Here is a 22,509-nt window from a genome sequence, read left to right as displayed (position 1 = left end):
GAGACGCGAGAAGGCAAATAGGACCGCGAGAATTCCGGCCTATCGGAACATAACCATCAGGGAGCCGGAAAATTTGATCAAGGTTGACCCAGGAGTCAGAGCTTTTATTCCAACCACGAAAGTGAGCAAAGAAGCGATCGTTGTCAACTTTGAGGATAGAAGCATCATAGATACCGGAGGTTAGGTCCGAGATGGCAACAGACGACCCGACTAAGATCTCCGCGGCGTTAACAAATCTGGACAACTGAGTAGGGTCGACAGACGGACCAGGATTACTTTCAATATCACCAGCGCATAAAAGAAGGAGCATAGAAATGGTATAAAACGACAACTTTGAGTTGAGTTTAAACTTGCGTGACCGCAGTTCTTGTCGTGATTGTGGATCAGGTTTCTCGCGAGCCAGCAGCAGCATGTGTGTAGATCCAACAGGGCTGTGACCGTTCTGCACACGGTTGAAAGCTAAAACCAGAAACACTGTCGAGAAGAAAGAGGCAAACAATTGCATGCCTAACGTAGGAGGGGTCTCACCCAGATGTAGAGATAACGAAGGCAGAAGGGGAGAGCCAGAGTCAAGATCGGGCTACGGGTTCCACACCAGGAGACCAGAAATCCAGTGCGGGGTCCAGACCAGATCGTCGATGGCACGCTACCTGAAGACCAGTGGTCCACTTCGGGCAGGTCAGGAAGTGTGCAACGTCCAGCCAGGTGATCACCAGCACATACCCATCTCAAACTATTTAATAAGTTTATCACAACAATTAGGCTAACTTTAAAATACAATCTTTAAGCATTAAACTATTGAATTGAGAGTATCACAATCTAACGGAACTTTCACCAAAAAGATGAAAACTTTCCATAAGACTTCTCGATAGGTTGACACTGTTGACACTTCTTCTTTAAATAAACTTAAGTAAAATATCTTAAGAAATGTTCTTGCTTCTCTGTAAGTAAGGATATTCATGAAACTGATTTCGTCATCAAGTAACCTTTTTCAAAGAGTAAAGGATTTTGAAATGTAACACCCATTACCCATTAAAATTTTTTGTTTTTTTTTCTATATATTGTAATTAGAAGGTCAAAAATATCACAGTAACCGAGGTTACAGTCAGGAGTCCCTTCATCACGTATTCCAGTCAAAATCCTTGGAATTTTCTAGATATTGAAGTGATAATGATAAAAAGGAGATGATATGTGTTGATGTCCTTACACTTATACTCGATACGTAACACGTTTCTTCAATAAGTATAAAAGAACACGCAACTCGACATGAGAAAACATAATCTACAGATAAAATTGTGTTGCAAATAAAAAATTCGTTTCGTCGAATATTGTTTTGTCATTTATTGTTCCGAGTACGCAAGCGGCGTTCGCAATCTGTATTGCGAGGGAGATTTTCTGTACTGGGGCCGGCCGCGTCCTAAATCTCAAAAACTACCGGTTGGAAAAAATACCCATTATCTATTAAGTCTTTATACTTGTCATTTTGCGCTCTTCCGCTTCACCGGCGGCGTACCAATGTTACAAACAGCCCCGGCCCTAATCTTAATCGGGTCTACGGAATCTACTACCGTTGCATCTCACAAGCGAGAGGCTTACCAACAGCCCATTGAACGAAAGTCAAAACATCTGGGCGCTTCTGATTGGTCCTGAATTGGTGTCGTCTTTCTCAAACAGACGGAATGTGAGTTGAAGATAAACAATGCTTGATAAGGGCATCCCTACACTTTTGAGGAAAGAAAGGCTATGCAAACCATCTTCGGTAACGTCTTTTCCGCACACGCATTTATGCCGTTCGCAGTTTTTTCAGCCTTATCGAAATCCTATCGCAATTCTGAGTTGTTTGTTCGACAGTTTTAACCTTAAACTTTTGCATGGGATGAAGTTTAAACCTTGGGAGCCAAATCTATCTCGGAATTTGTTGAATCTCTTTACGTCCGTTGGTTCGAGTCGTAAATTAACTCAACAACTTCGCTGTCAAGAATTGGCTCTATCCAATTTTTTTGGTTTTCGTTCTACCCACTTTTACTCATTAAACCTTTCGACAAAATATGTAACAGTCGCCTACTTAAATCACATGTGAAGTTAAAGAAAAATAGGCCCTATAAACAATGGCTCAAGAGTCAAGGACATTATCTCTTGTGTTTTTCTACCTCGAACGGTCGGAGCCAATTCGGGTCACTTGCGACATGACACTAAAACCCTCGTTATAGCTTGAACGCCACTACCAAAACACCCCCCACTCTAGAAAATAAGAACGTCCCCATACTTAGGTCTCAAAATACCCAAAATACGCAAACGCCGTTAAAAACAGGGTCGGAACAGTCCGTATGGTTACTTTTTATTAGACAGTGAAACTTTGATCCAATTCAGATGGATCAACCTAAAACTCTCCTTATCTCAACATAACAGTTGCAAAACACACTCAAGAAAACTAAATTGGGTACTCACATACCAGCACACTCGAGAATTGGAGTGAGTAAATTAATCAGTAACTCTAGCATTGAGGTAATTAAGTTTTAACTCAAGAAGTTTGTAATCAATGAATTCCAGCAAGGGAAATGAGTTTTGACTCGAGAATTTAGTTTTGGAACTTGACGATTGGGATACCCCAGCTGTCCAACTTTCCACTGAGGGTTCACTCTGGGTCACAATGGTTCATTTGTGTCTGCTTTGTTTGCAATCGCTCTGCTTCCTATTCAGGATAGGACAGCTCTACTCGTGTTTGATTTATATCTGGAAATTGCGAATAGCAATTTCCCCGCTGCTTTTTTCACTACTTTCCCGCAATTGTAATTCGGTTGTTCTGATCTTGCAATTCTGAGATTTACAGTTTTCGCTAGAAAATTAAGCATGACAGGCTCAATTCGAATTTTTGAAAAATTACGTTTCACAACAAAATTACGTTGTCCTTATTTCTCAAGGTCAAACTTCCAAATATGACCGACTGGCACAATACATTTTTCTAGTTCTTTTGTTCAGGTTATTGTTTTTCTTTTGATGTTGAACTTATTATTCGTAAGCTAGTAATACGAGGTGTTCAATACCTTCAATTCAAAAACTATTTTTACTGGTGAAAGATTTTGTTTTAATTAAAGATCAGATGATGAATCGATTTTTGTACGATCACAAGTTTTATAGCCCAGGCTAACTATTTTTCTAACGAAATTGACCAACTTGCTGAAATTATATTTAAAAAGATAGCAGGACAGATGACAGCGTGCTCATGAGTAGTAGCCTTAATTTGAAAGGAAGCTGGTTTTTGATCGACTGTTTCTGTTTTAATCCCACAAGTCTTTTTTCTTCAGATCATTATCACCTCGTCTTAAAATGTCAGTAAGCGGTCTAATATTACCCTCGAGATCTTTCACATTGACTTTTTCTGCTTGAATAAGTTTGTCTAGTACAATTGTGTAACTTGTAAAAAAAGTTTGTTATCAAGTAAATTTCAAAAGTTTTCGCAAGCATGTGCATCGCCAGGATTTTTACAAAAAAAAATAATCTAAATGACGACAAAACAGCAATTTAGGAAGGTTTTTTTACTATAATTCACATAAGTTTTGGTTCTAAACCAACATGTTAAAAACTAGCTAATCCCCGTTGACCTCTAAATTACTATAAAGAATAAAAAATTTGTAACCTCTTATATTATTTTAAAATTTTGAAATTAAATTGTCAGAAAACGTCTGATTCACAATTTTAATTTCGACATGTGCGTTTTGTTATGAAACCGAAAACTTTATGAGACCAAACTTTTGTGGTAATTCCCCGCTCCTAAACTCCTCGCTCGGGTTCATGTCCGGTTTCTCTTCTCTGATATGTATTGCCTCTAGTGTTAACAGTTTTGTTTGGTTGTTCGACATAACTTTATTTTCCCAACCAAAGTCTGCGCTATTTTCCTGAAGACAGCTTTGCTGAAGATGGAGGCCTACCGATGAGGCTGCTTTCTTATGTTCCTCAATTTCAGTGGTCAATTTTTGAAAAGTTTGTCCCACATAGAAGAAAGTGCATCCACTACATGACAGTTACTAAACCACTCTTGACTTGAGGTCATTAGAAAAAGTTGATTTTAGCGATGGTTAACAAGATTCTAAATTTTTTGTGGTGAAAACCCCTTGAACGTTGATTAAACTTCGTAACCTGCTTGCAAAACTTTGGCGTTGGTTACCTCTATATTGCACCATCAGCTTTGGGGGCTTCACATCCTTTGGTGATTGAGTTGAAGAACTCCTCTCACTATCCAGTGGCTTGCCATTGCCCTCGATGAATTTGCACAAGTCATCTGCCGCCACATTTTCGGACCAATTTTCAGGGTACTGATTTTTCAGCCATTGCGCCCTTTTAGTTTCCATAGCCTTATCAAATTGCTCCTAGTTTTATGTACTCCTGAAAACTCTTGAATAGTGCCTTGAATAACACTACACTTATACTGTGTTTGGGCGCAGCTTCTAAAGTTTGATATAATCCCAGAATCTGTTTGTTTTTGATACCAGTTGCAGATTACACGCCTATCCTGCATTAAAATTATATTCAAATCAATTATTTTCTGGGGTGAGGTCTATAACTTCTAAAGCTTCTGCACTATTGTTCCCCCGAAGGAAGCAATTGAAATTGCCTTACAGACGCTGTACAGCCAGGAGTCCTCTCCTGAAAGTTAAAGAGCAACCAAAGAAAAGTCTTTTGAATATGGCGATCAGCAGAGTATATTTCAACGGTAATGATTCATTGTATGTGCAAGTTGACGGTCCCTCGCTGTAAATCATGCAAAGCTATGGCTGAAATAAAACGAGTTTACTCTAAATAAGAAATACTGGCGGAACGGAAATACAGCCAATGAATGACGAAAACAGTTTTCGCCAATGTTGCGACAGGAAACTAACATATAGATTAAATTGGGTTGGGTGCTTGAAGTACAGACACTGGTATCATCTAAAATATCCGATGATTGAAACGCATAAATAACCGAGATAGTCTGGTATTGTGAAAGCTGCTAACGGTTAAAAACAAGGAGAAGGATATTTCACAAGTGGAATCGTGCCTCAGGTCTGTGGGTGACTTGGTTAGAACAATTTAAGACCAGCCAATTTTTGAACCCCATGGCAGGAATCGTTTTTGTCATTGATTGCCTGTATCTCCGTTGTTTCTTGTTTTAGAGCAAACTCGTTTACTTTCAGCCATAGCTTTGCATGAATTGCAGCGAGGGACCATCAACTTGCACATACCATGAATCATTACACTTGTAAAATACTTTGCTGACCGCCATTTTCGCAAGCCTTTTCACGGTTGCTCTTTGAATTTCAGGAGGAGACTTCTGGCTGTACAGCTTCTGTAAGGCATTTTTAATTGCTTCCTTCAGGGGAACTTTAGTGTATAAGTTTCAGATGTTAAAGACCTCTTCTTAGAAAATAATTGATCATTTATCTCGTCTCTTTTTTTAATGGCAAGTAATTTTTTTATGTGCTTTCTAATTTTGCAGTATCAGCTCATTAGTGGCTGCCTTTTTTGTAGTAAAAAATCATACGTTTGATTCGTACGTTTGTTTCCTCATTATGCAAAAACCAACCCTCTTATCAAAAAGCACAGCCAGCAAACCATTATCTTTGAGAAGTTTCTTCATTTTTTCATGGTTTTGTCTCCTGCGGTTTGCCTGACTTGTTTTGCGTATGCCTTTGCCGTGGCTTCTATTTCACATAATGTTTCACCAGATGCTTTTTTGTTTTTCAATTGTGAGAGGAAAATGTCGATATGAGCCAAAAAGTGCGTTTCGTTAAATTTGTCTCTAATTGATTGTTTCAATCCCATTGGCATTATTTGATGTACCCATCCAGGCAATTCAATGTTATCACGCACCTTAACTGATGGCTCATCTCTTACCCCAAGAGTTTTTTTTGTCTCTCGGGCAGTTTTTCTTAGTTTTTTACGATTTTCGGAAGTTGTCTTTGATCTTGCATCAATTTGACTCCTCACAAAACGGAAAGTGGATGTCCACCACTGTTTGTTGTGTTCTTTGATTTCTTTTTCGACCAGCGATCGGGCTTCCACTACTATCAGCCATACCTTTTCCTGTCCTCAATTGCTCAAATGTTCCAGTCCCCATTAGTTTTAGTTGAAAATTATGCACAGCTTGGTCCGAAAAACTGTTCTCGGGACCCTAAATTTCAAAAAAATTGTTTTCAACAAAATCGTTTTTCAGACTTTTTGTCAGAAACTTCAGTCTAGGCACAAACACTTGAAATTTTTAAAAGAACTTCAATTAGTCTAACACAAATATCCTAGTTAGTTATATTTTTAAAATTGGCCTGCAGTACTGTGGTCATTGTTTTGCAGGCCACGAGTAATAAAATTCACAAAACAAAAAGCAAAACAAATCACACTCTCCTCACTTTTGTCTTTGAAGCGCAGACTTTTCATCTGCTTTCAGCTTCTGCCCATGCCCTGCTTTCGCCTTCCTTCTTGTCTGCGATCGTCTCTATTGTTTGTCCCTGATATTGCCAATCAGTCATTCCAGGCTTTCGTTGTGTACCACTGTCAGTCGCAGAGACTTCAGCTCCAATTCATCACTATGGTGCAGCTTCAAATGTTCCTTGAGCTGCTCTGGGTCGTTCTGTTTGCTCTTGGAGAGTAGCCGTTTTCTTGCAGGAAATACTAGCACTCCAGTGCCGAGTAGCTGACTAAAACAACCGAGTGTTCCTTCCCTTCTGCAATAGATGATCGCCAGTATCTGCTGCTGCTTCCACTTTAAACAGTTTGTCAGCTCCTGCTACAAGCTGGGCGATAGTTGTTGGTTCTGTGGCTGTTTATGGTGTTTTTCTCCACATCGTGCTCCACGACCACTTTTTTTCTCCGAAAATGGACTGTCTTTCAGTAATCGTCGAAGGTGCTTTCCTTGGTTCAGCCAGTTGTTTTGAGTGATAGGCTAGGAGTTGCTGTAACATGGCTCTCGCATTGCTCTTTTTCACTTCTGTTGAGGGTGTTGATGCTGTGGAACAGGGAGCTAGCTGCTACAAAATGAACCATTTCGGAACTTAAATAAAATTAGTTCGGCAAAATTCTACGTATCGTTAAAAATAAAAACATTTTTATACATTCCCTATTCATTGATAAAAACACAACAATTTCAGATACTGGCTCTTCAATGGGAAAGCAATTGGAATTTTAAGCTCTTCGCTATTTTAATTTATCGCAAAATTACAAATAAGATTTTTGATAAGAATATATTTTAAACGTTTTTGTAATTATTTGCTTCGTCGGGGTTTTTACAATATATGGTGAGCTCTGTTTTTTAGCATGAACTTGGAGTAAATGTTTCCGGAAGTAACTTGATAAAAGATTGCAAGTTGTATCAAGTTCACTTCGCTTAACTCCAGTCTTTTTATCATTTCAGAAAAGAATTGAGTCATCTGCATAGTTAAGTTCTTTGCATGATATAGTCAGTTGCTCGTTAAGATCATCGATGTGCAATGTGACATTTCATCAAAATGATCAAAAATGCATGTCACCAACGTATTTTTCTCTGGTACAGTTTTGTGGGAAAAAAGCTGTTTTGAACGATTTTTAATGTTTTCGATTTGGGCTTGCTTGACACCTAGCAATTTTAGTTATCGCAGCAACTGAAACCGCAGAAATAAGAACATTAAATGATATAATACAGACGTTCGATTAACGAGCGAGACGACAGAAATTATAGTCTGGGATATTAATAGAAGAGCACTACGAGTTCTAACGATTGTACAGCTACAATCGTTACGGAGCGATTCCCGAGATTCAGGATACTAACAGGAGGATTTCATTACCCTTTCTGGCCACCATGAGGCTCTTCGTCTGGATTCAAGAAACCGGAGAAGTCTCAGAGAATGTCTGTAATTTATCTTATAACAAGTTTAAGCTTCCTGAATGTCTTGCACTAAATTAAATTAACATCAAGTTCATTCTCAGATAATGAAAAACTAGGAGCTGAGGAAAAAAGTTGATCCATCTCCGATGGACATGATGATTTTTATCTACTAAACAAAACAATAGTAAAATGATAATTATATAGCAGCCTTGCTTTTAGGAGTGACCTCGTGGTCTTTTGATACTGAGGCCCAGCCATGAGCTCACAATTTCTGCAGGGAACGAAGTTAATTTGCGCGCTTTGGCCGAAAGGCTTTAAGTTGTAAAGAATCCGTCGACCCGATTTTTTTGGACCACAAATTAAACTGGCTTAAAAGCATATGTAGCTGTGTTTGAACAATAGCCAGTCGCTTCATAACCTAGTTTTATTTTCCGTCTGTATGTAATTTAGGGCACTCTGCGCCGAGCGGATGCTCTGAATAAGGCCCTTAACCAAGAACCCGAAGGGTGGATCGGAACGCGGAAGCATTCCGGATTCCCCGATTTAGCTTTTTAATATAGTTGAGATCAAACATTCACGTGTCGTGAATCGTGGGAGGATTGGCCGTTCTGCCGTTTCCTGAGCGGTATATGATCAAAAATACTTTAAAATATAGAAGAAACCAAACAAAAAACAGTATAATACCTAAGAAAAAAAACAGAACAGGTACAAAAAAAACGAAAAGAAAAATCAAAAAATAGTGAAAAAAAAATATATAAAATCTTTAATCGTCCCCCCGGACAAGATGTGATCCGACCCTCCCGTTTCTTGTTGTTAGATATATTGTTAGTAAAGGCATGTGTATCAAACGGGATCGTTACGATCAAAACCGTGTCCTTTTTCTGGTGCCTGTACTGTAGGTTTTCTTTGAGTAGCTAAGCAAGTTTATGCTAATTTCCGCTCAATCTGGAAGTCGTAAGTGGTAAGTGTGGAAGACTGATCCGGCAAGCAGTGCAAGGAGCAGCAGGAAGGGTCTCAAGGACAAATACAATCGACTGTTGGGTGTCATTGCCAATTACTCCTTTTCGATATAGAAAGTACAATCTCAATCTGTGGGGGGGCTCGACAGTTACTGCACTGTTATAATTACCGTGAATGACTCTCCAGTAATTTTGTTTCCATTTAGCAAAATCCAGTCAGTACTGGTACAGATAAATAAGTATAGAACTGACTTTTAAATTTTTCTAAAACTGTTTGCAGATGTTTCTATTGCTAATTTTTAAATCTAATTTTCGAGTTCGACTGTTTAAACTTGATGCAAAATATCTCAACACTCTACTACTTACTTGTGAGCAAAGCTTCACAGACAAAAAAAAATTTTATAGATAATTTTGTTCTGTTGTCTTAGTTACTCATTTTGTTTTCTCAGTTAAATTTTCCCGCAAAGTGCAAACAAATTTCAAACCACCATAATCTTTCTCTTTTGCATCACCTGGGCTGGTTTCATTTTCAAAATGATAGTTCAGCCATTTACGCAAAATGTATTCTGAAAAACCAGCTAGATTTAGCGCCTGCTTCATTTTTTTAAAAAAAACTTTTAATGATTTTTTTGAATCATTCTTGCATCACAGAAATCTACAGTGAACTTGATTAAGTGGCTAAATTATATCGTTTGTTTGTTCAATTTAGAAGGTGAAATCCCGATACGATTACCTACAAGATCTCAAAATCTATATTTACTCAATTAAGTTTGATACACTAATGCAACTTTGATTTTCCATTTTTCGAAATATTTAGTCACTGACGGCTTTTCATGAAAAAACCATTTGACAGTTGGACGATAAAGATCGACGGTATTTGCATCTTGATAGCGTGGTTCCTGTTTAAATTGTATCCTTTTTTGTGGAGTGCCGAGTCTTTGTCATTCAAATTTCAGTTTAGCCATTTGCCCATTAGAACCTAAAACATTTTGATTGATTCTTGATGCATTTTTATATTTTTTAGAGGAAAAAAACAGTTCAATAGAGAATCAGTATCAGAGGTATTTTACAGGCTTATGAAAACAATGATACTTGGTACGAAGCTCACAAACACTTTTTTTATTTTTAGATACTTTGACACCTCATTACGGCTAAATACGAAAAACATTGGTTGTATGGTATGACAAACAGCTGTGTTCGGGTTCTTGAAATTGCATGTCATGCAAAATTGCATTGATTACGACAAAGTTTCGAGCCCTAATTAAAAACAAAATTTAACCCTGACTTTCAAAAAATGCACTGGAGTCTACTTTTTCGATATCCATCTTTCTGAGTTTTGAAAAAACTTAGATTATATTGTAAACACCATAGGTCTTTGTAAGCAAAAAAAGAAAATCGGCTTGACGCACCTGGTTAAGATAAGCAGAGTTAAAAGCCATTCCAAATATAAACAATTACGAGATACTTATACAGTAGCGGATTTAGGGGTGAGAGGCGGTCGCCGCCCCCCACCCCACCACCCCCCTCCTCAGGGATTCGACCCTCTGCCGACCCAAAGAGTCCACCCTTTGTACTATTTTGAGATATCCATTTTTGGCTGACTGACATTAAAATTTTTCTCAGCAGAAAATCAATTTGGTCGACCTCAAAAAAAGGTCGACAAAAATTTCAAATTTTTTTGAAACTCTGCCCCCTTCGAGAAATTCCTAGATCCGCGCCTGTACTTATATTATTTTAGATATTCGAGTCCTTGCTCTACCTTTTTTATAAATTTTGCATGTGCTAGTTGCGATGAAAGATGCTCAGTCAAATTTTAAAAAATGATTAAGGACATCAGTAGTATAGATATACGACACTGGGATCGGGGGGGGGGGGGGGTTGATCCCTATAGGGATCATTGGGTATAGATTATACTTAATGATCCCTTTGTAAAAATTTATACCTAATGATCCCTATGTAAATATTTATACCTATTGATCCCTATGTAAAATTTTTATACCTAATGATCCCTATGTAAAATATTTATACCTAATGATCCCTATGTATAATTTTTATAGCTAATGATCCCAATGTATAATTTTTATAGCTAATGATTACTATGGAAAATTATTGATCCCTAATTGTTACCATGTATAATTTTATACCTAATAGTCCTCATGTAAAACTTCGGTATATTATTGAGTATTCCCACTGAACGTTGTGGAAACGGGAATGGAATTAAGTTTTGGTCGGTGCATGTTTTCCCTTCTAAAGTTTCGGGGTATTGGCTTGTTCCATGTAAAATGACGTTATATACCTATTATATGCAATCAGTTGAACCTAATGCAACCAAACTATATGGTATAAAGGAAAGCACCAGATTTTGGCAGCGTAGCTTAACTGTTGGCTGTGGTGAACGATATCCTTCAAAAACACATGTTTTATTGCTGAATCTCGAAGAAAGGAAAATTCGTCAATTGCGGCGGCCACCATCTCTCTTTAGGCCAAAACTAATGATTAATTTGACCGAAAAAAGAATGAAAAATTTCCTTAAGCCAAATGAAGGTAAAAAACAAAGAAAAATTATGGAACACTGAAAACTCTAAAATATTGAAATTGACTTAAAAATTTCAACATTTCTAGTTGCCGTGTCTACAGGAGACCAAAAAAACGTCTGAAATCTATGACAAAAGCTTTGATTTTTTAGAATGGTTGAAAGAGCTAATAAGTTGAAGTGGGTTAAGATCTTGAAAAACGAGAACACTGATGAAAGCCGAAAGTGCCCAGTAATTTTGCTGCAGCCACTTCTAAGACTTGAACCTAACTTGTTACTATAAAATTGAAGTGGAATAAAATTTCTTGGGGTCCGAGTAGAGGAAAACGCATGGCGCTCGACTCTCAGCCGAAAGGCGGCGTTTCGAAACCCGTCCGGAAATTGTACTGAAAGGAGGCAACAGTTGCTGGTATGGTGATATCGCCCCATAGATCGATTTTGTATTTTTTTATAGTAATCTAACTTCTCGGATTACTGCTATTCATTTAACAATTGGGTAAAAATGTCAATTACTAAAAAATGTAGTGTTCAAAATGAAATTGAAAAGTGTACAAAACAGACATACCTCATTCTTATTTGAATTCCTTATACTAAGCATTTTGCAGTGTATCTCGTGGATTTTGATTACTAGATTTGATGACAAATACTTTTGGCTAAAATGGCCACCATGTAAGAGAAAAGATTTGTACCATTTAAGAGAAAGAAAAAAATAACTAGACTTAATGACAAATACTTTTGGCTAAAATGGTCACCATGTAAGAGAAAAGCTATTATTCAATTTCTTATATGGAACCTATGAAAAAGCTTATCAGACTAATTCGTGCTATGAAAATACTATTAACATCATTTATTCAACAATAGTAATTTCTTCAACGCCACAAAAAGTTTTTCATGTAAATATGAGAGCGCTGATCTATGTTACCCAAAAAACTATGATTTTAAAACTAATTTTAGAGACTCCAGGAAAAAAATTTGAATCTTTCGGTAAAAATATATTCCCACAAACTCATTCTTTGAAATTTATTTGATAACCATTTTTTTCAAAAGAACGAGAAAACAGTGGGAAAAATGTTGTTCTGTTTTCAAAAGCAATTTCAATTCGGTGCAGAAAAAAAAACATTTTCAGAAAGTTTTTTTGCAGCTATACTATAAATTTTTGTCAATAACTTAGCTCAGACACAGCTTATTGAACACGTAATAATCAAGTTTCTGAAGGCTGCCTGTGAAGCTAGAAACTTTTATCGTTTTTGAATGGTTAGATAAAATTTAGAGCCCGGTTAGATCATTGGTTAGATAAAAGTTAGAGTCCGTCAAAAACACGCCGTGATTCACAGAAAGCAATTTTTAATAAGAATTTTCACTTGCTAGACGTACGCGGGGTTGACCTCCATAAACCGAAATTGTTTTTCTCATAAATTCCATGTACCAAAAATGCTTGTCATACAAATCCATACATCAAATGTATGGAAAAACGCTAGTCATACAATTTTCATACAATTTCAAAAAATCATTGAAAAAAGATTCGAACTAGTTTCTGCGGCTATTTGAACCTAATAAAACAATCTGGTGATGAAAAACAAACAATGTTCTTTTTTGGAAAAAAATGGTTATTATACAATTTCAATATAAGAAAATTGTATGACTAACAATTTTTTGATGGCGACGAAAATTTTTTTTCAAGTTATTTTGAAATTGCCTCAAAGTTTTTTTTTCAACCGCAAATCGATTTTTACACTATAAAAACCTTTTCCAAACAACATTTTTGCATGTAAATTTTAGTTTTTTGTCTGCATAACGTAGTACGGATACACAAATGTTGAATTTTTTCCGTTTTTCTGGATAAATTTTTTCAAACAGGCTAAAAACTTTATGTATGCCTTGATCAATGTCTGACAATTGGCCGACCCCCTGCCGACCCAAAGGGTCCCCCTTTGTACTATTTTGAGATATCCATTTTTGGTAACGGACTCTAAAATTTTTCTAAAGGCGTCTTTGACGCCAATTTATACTATATTTGAAGGGGGAGCGCGCGCCAAAAAAACGCGATTTTTTCTGTCTGATTTTTCCGACAAGTGCCTAAAAACGCCTTTTTTGGCCTGTTTTTCAAAATTTTGCGAAAATTTTGGCCAAAACTGGGTCATTGTAGCGCTTTGGGAGAGCTCGGAAAATCAATTTGGTCGACCTAAAAATCAATTTGGTCGCCCCCCCCCCCCCCCCCCTCGAGAAATCCTAGTTTCAGCCCTGACTCTAGTTTTAAGTAAATCATAGTTTTAGTCACTTGTGCTCGGTCACGAACACATCCCAAAACATTTTGAGAAATAAATTTTAGAAAAATCAACATGTATGAAAAATGCTTATCTTAAAGTTTTCTTAATATTTTCTGTATCTATGGAATTGCACAAAATTGCATGATAAGCAATTTTTTATTTATGAAAATTGTATACAAACAATCTTGGTCAACTCGGTACAGTTTGATCAAATGGAGAAAATGGAAGTCGAGCTTCTTATGCAACACAAAATGATCCGACATCTCTCTTGACATGTCGAAACGTTATCCGACATCTTTCTTTTCCGACATCTTTCTTGACATGTCGAAACGTTATCCGACATCTTTCTTTTCCGACATCTTTCCGACATCTTTCTTGACATGTCCGACATCTTTCTTGACATGTCAAATGTTTTGCGTACGCAGCAAGCATTTTTGTCCATATGTGCGTTGTGATGGTGGCTCGTTTCAGGAGCCTATCATTAATGTCGAGATATGCATAGCTCGTCAACTCACTGGCTAGATAAATAAGTAAACCGGATTACTGAATTTGAATTCAGAATGATAAATCAATAAGCGTGCGGTTTATGGAAACTGAGTATTTTACATAAAATATACAGAGCAACTCTGTGAAGTTTGTTTGCCTTGAGCGATGCCTGTTCAATTGACCTTCACTGAATAAACTAGATTCATCGATTTAACAAAAAATCAAGTTAATCGAAACACGGATTATATAACAATTAAGTATGCCTTAAATGATTGAATACCATTCTACTCTTGTCTCTGTTGCCATGCAGGCTAGTGGGGTAATCATAACCCGGCTATGTATCATTATTGCATGTCGATCCGGTGTCCATGATTATTTTCTCATCCTCTAGCGTTTTTATGGTTTGCTACTCTTGCATTTATTTGTTTCGCCCCTTTCTTTGTTCCTGTATCCCGTGGTCAGTTCTCGGGTCAGCGTTTTTCTTTACTACCCTGAGATGAGCGTTCTTCCCAATGTTTCATGATCTAAGCAGGATATAATTACTTTCCCAGTTTAAGCTTACTGTGCAAAGTCTATGTTGCTTGTTGAGTGTTCGGTTCACAGACAAACTGAGCCTCAAACGGCGACACATTTTGATGTGCGTTGTTTTGATGTATTCTGAAGGCTGCGATAAAGGATTCATATTGGGAAAATTTTGGCTTAAGATTCTTGTCGATATTTTTCATGATACTCAATCGACCATTTTTGCCTCAGCCTAAGCGGGGAGCTCCACCAAACTGATGCCGCGGTGATCCTTTGCAGATGCTTTCAGCGTTCTATATTGTTATTTTCGCAAAATTCTGTTCTTAAACATGAAGCTTGATCTAATGGTATAGTTTTTGGTATTCCGCGGAGCTCTTGATATTGTCGGAGGAAATTAATCGCTATTTTTCTGTTTGCGTGGTCAGATATTTTCATAGACGGGAATTTTGAAAACTGATCGATTGCGGTTGAGTTGTAGTTTTCCTTCCCCTTTTGTCCCCCTGAGTACAAGAGCATCAAAATTTAGTGGGATCTTTTTATTGGGTTCGAGTAAGTTTCTTAGCTTTGGCCAATTAGAGCTTCGTCCTTGTCTTGGCCACCATGCAGTCCCAAAATTCCCGTAATCTTCTGTCCCAACTTCTAAGGGCGTTTATGGGTTTTCCGCTGAAACTGTTGCGTAAAGGTTAATTGTTCTAATGTTTCCGTATGTTTTTATATCTCGTTCTCTGACGACGGGTTTGTAGAAGAAGAAAGTTCCGGCTCCTCATAGGGACGTTTTTGTAGTGCCAATTCTATAGTGTTTTCTTTTAGAACAGCCTCTTGATCGATTTTCGTCGTGCTGATTGTTGCTAGAGTATAGTGTTGTTTTCCATTTCACTGGGGGTGCTTCTGTTGGTCTTTACTAGATTTAGTGGGATCTTTTTATTGGGTTCGATTAAGTTTCTTAGCTTTGGCCAATTAGAGCTTCGTCGTTGTCTTGGCCACCATGCAGTCCCAAAATTCCCGTAATCTTCTGTCCCAACTGGAAATTGGTTCCCATTTGAGTTTTCTCTTTTGTTGTCTGCGCCGTGTGGCGATGGTGGGGAGGGTATGCTAAATGCCGAGATATGGTTGGATCGGAGGAATGCCTCCGGTAATAACTCAGTAGCTAGGTAAGTCAGTGAAATTGGATGGTCGAAAATGAACATGGAATGATCAAAAACAAAAAAAAAATTAGGAGGTTCAAACTTCACAAAACTTCAATCAGCAAAAGAGCGACCCATTGAAATTAGCTCCCTTCGCTGATAGCGGTTCGTCTGACCTTCACTGAACAGCAGACTATTTTTCATCGATCTTGCATGAAATCAATGAATATATAATCGGAAATGAAACAGACATCCCCTTTATTTGAACGGACAGCAGCCTTGTCTGGTTTCAGCTGCCATGCTCGCTAGTGAGAAATTCCACCAAGAAAAATTTGATTTTTTTCTTGATTTTGTAGTTGAAGTTGTAGCTTAGAGAAAACAAAATTCCTTTTACTACATTAATCCAAACGAAAACAAATCATTGAAACATAAATTTTTGAAAAGTTGACATAAATCGGAGACGAGTATTAAAGCAAGTATATTTCTCAGGGTTTTATAATAAATGAGAAGGTGATAAGAAACAATGGTTCGTTGTCATTAATATTTTCGGTACCTCTTAGAATTTTTTTTGAACAACCCTTAAAAACTTAATTAATCAATTTTTTGTATCGGATGTTAGATTGATTCAGTGGCGAGGTCACAGCACATCTTGGAAAGACTGGAATCTCAGGAGTATCAAAAAGGTTAGTAGGTTGACGTTATTCTGTAAATTATTATCCTTCTGATCCTTTGCGTTCACTTAATAACTCAAAGCCGCGGGAAAAAGCACTCTATTTGAGCATTCCAAATTGTTCGTTTTTTTGCGCGCGCTTTCCCCGATAAAATTTTTACAGATCATCTGTCAAAAATTTTTTTTGAAAAACTATACTATCCTAGTACACAAACTAGCCCAACCAAAATAGTATTTTAATTTTAAAAGGTAGAATTGAAGTAATTTTAGAAGGTAATATTGGCCCGCTGTTTTCAAGGGAAACAGCCAAAGTTGTTCTCATTGTCGGACATTTGACCTCTTAGTACCATCATTGGGACCTTAACTAACACGCAAACATCTTTTGGTTCCGATTTGACGTCGTTATTGGTCTGGGCGTGCGAACCGACACTTTTTTCATGATGTGAAGATTTAAGCTAGTTTGTTTCGGTTTCCAGATCTATCTGACGAACGAAGCTGGCTAAATGTCTTCTCAGTCGAAGCATATTCAGGAATTCACATCTACAATTTCTTCATAACTGGTGATTTATCTGCCGCTATGCCTAACGCCATCGTCCATACAAACAAAATCTTCAGGCATCAGTTTTTGAGGGATAAAATAAGCCACACCCAGTACGTACGATTCTCTGTTTTCGAACATAATTCGACAGAGGTGGCGAAACAAGTCATCTTCCAGCACAAACCAATTGACGACCTTGAAAGTTGGTTCGATTTTGATCGACTGTGGATTTCGAAGGGCTGGAGTTTTAGTTCAAGAGCTCCCCCAGGAACAAATGGGAATTGGATTGTAATAAGGAAAAAAAAAGCGGAGCAATACGATGATTTTCACAGATTACAAAGAATCTTCCATATATCCCACTCGTATGACGGATGCCCAGGTTTCATTTCCTCAGTTTTTCTTTTTTTTGCTTGTTTATCCACGTTCAATTTTTTTTTTACTATGGTATGAGATTCATCTTCCATATTTTAATAAGATATTTTTAAATGGAAGTTCCATCAGCGAAAACCTTTTCCTTTTTTTTCTTAATTTAAGTCAGCTAGTTTTGCTCTATTTGTTAAAAAAGTCTACTGAAATAGTTGATCTCAAAAATGATGTTTACGACAATTTCACTACAGTTTATTTTTTCCTGCCGCGGAAATTTTTAGACCTCATTAATTTTCAGCATGGAAAACTCCACAAATGATTGTCGGTAAGCGTATTTAGTCTATGGAAATTTCAATTGTGTAGAGTTGCTTTTGCTCAATTTATTTTCATTTTAAACCTAATTCAGATCTACAAAAAATGTTGAGCGAATTTGAAATTCTCCTGAAACCTTGAAAAGATCTTCCAAAATTTTGATGATGCCTCGCTTCTAGAAATGCGCGAACTAGATTTTCTGAAAAAGCATTTTACTCTATGGTATCACGAAACCATCGCTTTCAGGTGATTTAGCTTGGTTCGTAGCTCTGACCCCAAGTATGGCTAACCCCCATTTTCAATGCGACTGGGCAATGTGGTGGCTGCGTGAGGACATAATTGCTACTGGAATGGCAGATAAAAACCAACCCCCCGCGTTTCTCTTCTCAGAGGATCCCGAGGCTACCTGGCCGGAAAAAATGAAAGCAGCAGGAAAAATCACTATAGATGTGTATGATGACTGAGTAACAAACTTTTGACTTCAAAAACGAAAACAACTTCTATGCACTTTTTTCAGTATCGAAATAACCGGTTGTAGAAATGCTAGCACAGAATATTCAGACCACAATAATCTCGCCAAAAAAATCTGAATTTCTTGAGGAAATAAAATTGAAAAGATACTTTATTTTCTGATTTTTACCTTCACATTTGTGTTAGTTTTGTTGTCAAAAGGCGACTTAACTAAATAAAAAGCTGGAAAAAAGGAAACACTGCTGGCTAATATTTAGAGGAAATTAAGTAAATTAAAATTAAAAAATCAGGTTCTCATAAAAGTTTCGGAAAACGGAAGAAGAAACCAATTTTTTTAAGTTACCAGCTACTTTTTGATGGTTTTAAAGAGCCTAAATACGGACTGAATAATTTTGATGTATGATCGAACTTTAATTCTCTATGATCTTTCTTTGAGCAAATACAATATAAACCACCAACCCTCAAAAGGGCGGTGATTGAAACGACAAAATAGAAGACACTGATGAACCAGTTGTGAGAATTATAGAAAAATATAAATGAGAAAAGTGTAGCAAAAGCATGATTAGCATTTGGATCGCACTTCAACTCTTCATTTGAAATGTAAATAAAATGATATGCAAGTTGCAACCAGGATAGAACTCTTTTTGTTTCGCTTCAGACGATAATATTACATCAGCATGATTAGCATTTGGATCGCACTTCAACTCTTCATTCGAAATGTAAATAAAATGATATGCAAGTTGCAACCAGGATAGAACTCTTTTTGTTTCGCTTCAGAAGATAATATTACATCAGCATGATTAGCATTTGGATCGCACTTCAACTCTTCATTTGAAATGGAAATAAAATGATATGCAAGTTGCAACCAGGATAGAACTCTTTTTGTTTCGCTTCAGAAGATAATATTACATCAGCATGATTAGCATTTGGATCGCACTTCAACTCTTCATTTGAAATGTAAATAAAATGATATGCAAGTTGCAACCAGGATAGAACTCTTTTTGTTTCGCTTCAGAAGATAATATTACATCAGCATGATTAGCATTTGGATCGCACTTCAACTCTTCATTTGAAATGGAAATAAAATGATATGCAAGTTGCAACCAGGATAGAACTCTTTTTGTTTCGCTTCAGAAGATAATATTACATCAGCATGATTAGCATTTGGATCGCACTTCAACTCTTCATTTGAAATGTAAATAAAATGATATGCAAGTTGCAACCAGGATAAAACTCTTTTTGTTTCGCTTCAGAAGATAATATTACATCAGCATGATTAGCATTTGGATCGCACTTCAACTCTTCATTTGAAATGTAAATAAAATGATATGCAAGTTGCAACCAGGATAGAACTCTTTTTGTTTCACTTCAGAAGATAATATTACATCAGCATGATTAGCATTTGGATCGCACTTCAACTCTTCATTTGAAATGTAAATAAAATGATATGCAAGTTGCAACCAGGATAAAACTCTTTTTGTTTCGCTTCAGAAGATAATAATACATCAGCATGATTAGCATTTGGATCGCACTTCAACTCTTCATTTGAAATGTAAATAAAATGATATGCAAGTTGCAACCAGGATAGAACTCTTTTTGTTTCGCTTCAGAAGATAATATTACATCAGCATGATTAGCATTTGGATCGCACTTCAACTCTTCATTTGAAATGGAAATAAAATGATATGCAAGTTGCAACCAGGATAGAACTCTTTTTGTTTCGCTTCAGAAGATAATATTACATCAGCATGATTAGCATTTGGATCGCACTTCTACTCTTCATTTGAAATGTAAATAAAATGATATGCAAGTTGCAACCAGGATAGAACTCTTTTTGTTTCGCTTCAGAAGATAATATTACATCAGCATGATTAGCATTTGGATCGCACTTCAACTCTTTATTTGAAATGTAAATAAAATGATATGCAAGTTGCAACCAGGATAGAACTCTTTTTGTTTCGCTTCAGAAGATAATATTACATCAGCATGATTAGCATTTGGATCGCACTTCAACTCTTCATTTGACATGTAAATAAAGTGATATGCAAGTTACAACCAGGAAAGAACTCTTTTTGTTTCGCTTCAGAAGATAATATTACATCAGCATGATTAGCATTTGGATCGCACTTCAACGCTTCATTTGAAATGTGAATAAAATGATATGCAAGTTGCAACCAGGATAGAACTCTTTTTGTATCGCTTCAGAAGATAATATTACATCAGCATGATTAGCATTTGGATCGCACTTCAACTCTTCATTTGAAATGTAAATAAAATGATATGCAAGTTGCATCCAGGATAGAACTCTTTTTGTTTCACTTCAGAAGATAATATTACATCAGCATGATTAGCATTTGGATCGCACTTCAACTCTTCATTTGAAATGTAAATAAAATGATATGCAAGTTGCAACCAGGATAGAACTATTTTTGTTTCGCTTCAGAAGATAATATTACATCAGCATGATTAGCATTTGGATCGCACTTCAACTCTTCATTTGAAATGGAAAAAAAATGATATGCAAGTTGCAACCAGGATAGAACTCTTTTTGTTTCGCTTCAGAAGATAATATTACATCAGCATGATTAGCATTTGGATCGCACTTCAACTCTTCATTTGAAATGTAAATAAAATGATATGCAAGTTGCAACCGGGATAGAACTCTTTTTGTTTCGCTTCAGACGATAATATTACATCAGCATGATTAGCATTTGGATCGCCCTTCAACTCTTCATTTGAAATGTAAATAAAATGATATGCAAGTTGCAACCAGGATAGAACTCTTTTTGTTTCGCTTCAGAAGATAATATTACATCAGCATGATTAGCATTTGGATCGCACTTCAACTCTTCATTTGAAATGTAAATAAAATGATATGCAAGTTGCAACCAGGATAGAACTCTTTTTGTTTCGCTTCAGAAGATAATATTACATCAGCATGATTAGCATTTGGATCGCACTTCAACTCTTCATTTGAAATGTAAATAAAATGATATGCAAGTTGCAATCGGGATAGAACTCTTTTTGTTTCACTTCAGAAGATGATATTACATCAGCATGATTAGCATTTGGATCGCACTTCAACTCTTCATTTGAAATGTAAATAAAATGATATGCAAGTAGCAACCAGGATAGAACTCTTTTTGTTTCGCTTCAGAAGATAATATTACATCAGCATGATTAGCATTTGGATCGCACTTCAACTCTTCATTTGAAATGTAAATAAAATGATATGCAATTTGCAACCAGGATAGAACTCTTTTTGTTTCGCTTCAGAAGATAATATTACATCAGCATGATTAGCATTTGGATCGCACTTCAACTCTTCATTTGAAATGTAAATAAAATGATATGCAAGTTGCAACCAGGATAGAACTCTTTTTGTTTTGCTTCAGAAGATAATATTACATCAGCATGATTAGCATTTGGATCGCACTTCAACTCTTCATTGGAAATGTAAATAAAACTATATGCAAGTTGTAACCAGGATAGAACTCTTTTTGTTTCGCTTCAGAAGATAATATTACATCAGCATGATTAGCATTTGGATCGCACTTCAACTCTTCATTTGAAATGTAAATAAAATGATATGCAAGTTGCAACCAGGATAGAACTCGTTTTGTTTTGCTTCAGAAGATAATATTACATCAGCATGATTAGCATTTGGATCGCACTTCAACTCTTCATTTGAAATGTAAATAAAATGATATGCAAGTTGCAACCAGGATAGAACTCTTTTCGTTTTCGCTTCAGAAGATAATATTACATCAGCATGATTAGCATTTGGATCGCACTTCAACTCTTCATTTGAAATGTAAATAATTTGATATGCAAGTTGCAACCAGGATAGAACTCTTTTTGTTTCGCTTCAGAAGATAATATTACATCAGCATGATTAGCATTTGGATCGCACTTCAACTCTTCATTTGAAATGTAAATAAAATGATATGCAAGTTGCAACCAGGATAGAATTCTTTTTGTTTCGCTTCAGAAGATAATATTACATCAGCATGATTAGCATTTGGATGGCACTTCAACTCTTCATTTGAAATATAAACAAAATGATATGCAAGTTGCAACCAGGATAGAACTCTTTTTGTTTCGCTTCAGAAGATAATATTACATCAGCATGATTAGCATTTGGATCGCACTTCAACTCTTCATTTGAAATGTAAATAAAATGATATGCAAGTTACAACCAGGATAGAACTCTTTTTGTTTCGCTTCAGAAGATAATATTACATCAGCATGATTAGAATTTGGATCGCGTTTCAACTCTTCATTTGAAATGTAAATAAAATGATATGCAAGTTGCAACCAGGATAGAACTCTTTTTGTTTCGCTTCAGAAGATAATATTACATCAGCATGATTAGCATTTGGATCGCACTTCAACTCTTCATTTGAAATGTAAATAAAATGATATGCAAG

At 36.4% G+C, this 22,509-nt stretch overlaps 2 protein-coding genes across 3 annotated transcripts in view; one reads left to right on the top strand and one right to left on the bottom strand.

Moving 5' to 3' along the window:
• The window catches only part of LOC134852119 (lysosome membrane protein 2-like), an 86,249-nt gene extending 85,494 nt beyond the window's left edge, over positions 1–755 (bottom strand). For both annotated transcript variants that reach the window (XM_063868408.1, XM_063868409.1), the window contains exon 1: positions 736–755. The gene's annotated coding sequence lies outside the window, so the exon portion shown is untranslated. The remainder of the gene's footprint in view (positions 1–735) is intronic.
• The window catches only part of LOC134852197 (uncharacterized), a 353,512-nt gene that overhangs the window by 236,061 nt on the left and 94,942 nt on the right, over positions 1–22,509 (top strand). The gene's annotated exons all lie outside the window — the stretch shown is intronic.

The sequence above is a fragment of the Symsagittifera roscoffensis genome, chromosome 7 (genome assembly GCF_963678635.1).
Source record: "Symsagittifera roscoffensis chromosome 7, txSymRosc1.1, whole genome shotgun sequence".
In the NCBI taxonomy this organism is placed as follows: Eukaryota; Metazoa; Xenacoelomorpha; order Acoela; family Convolutidae; genus Symsagittifera; species Symsagittifera roscoffensis.
Note: the sequence above shows the minus strand (reverse complement) of the source record. Positions and strands in the feature narration are given on the sequence as shown.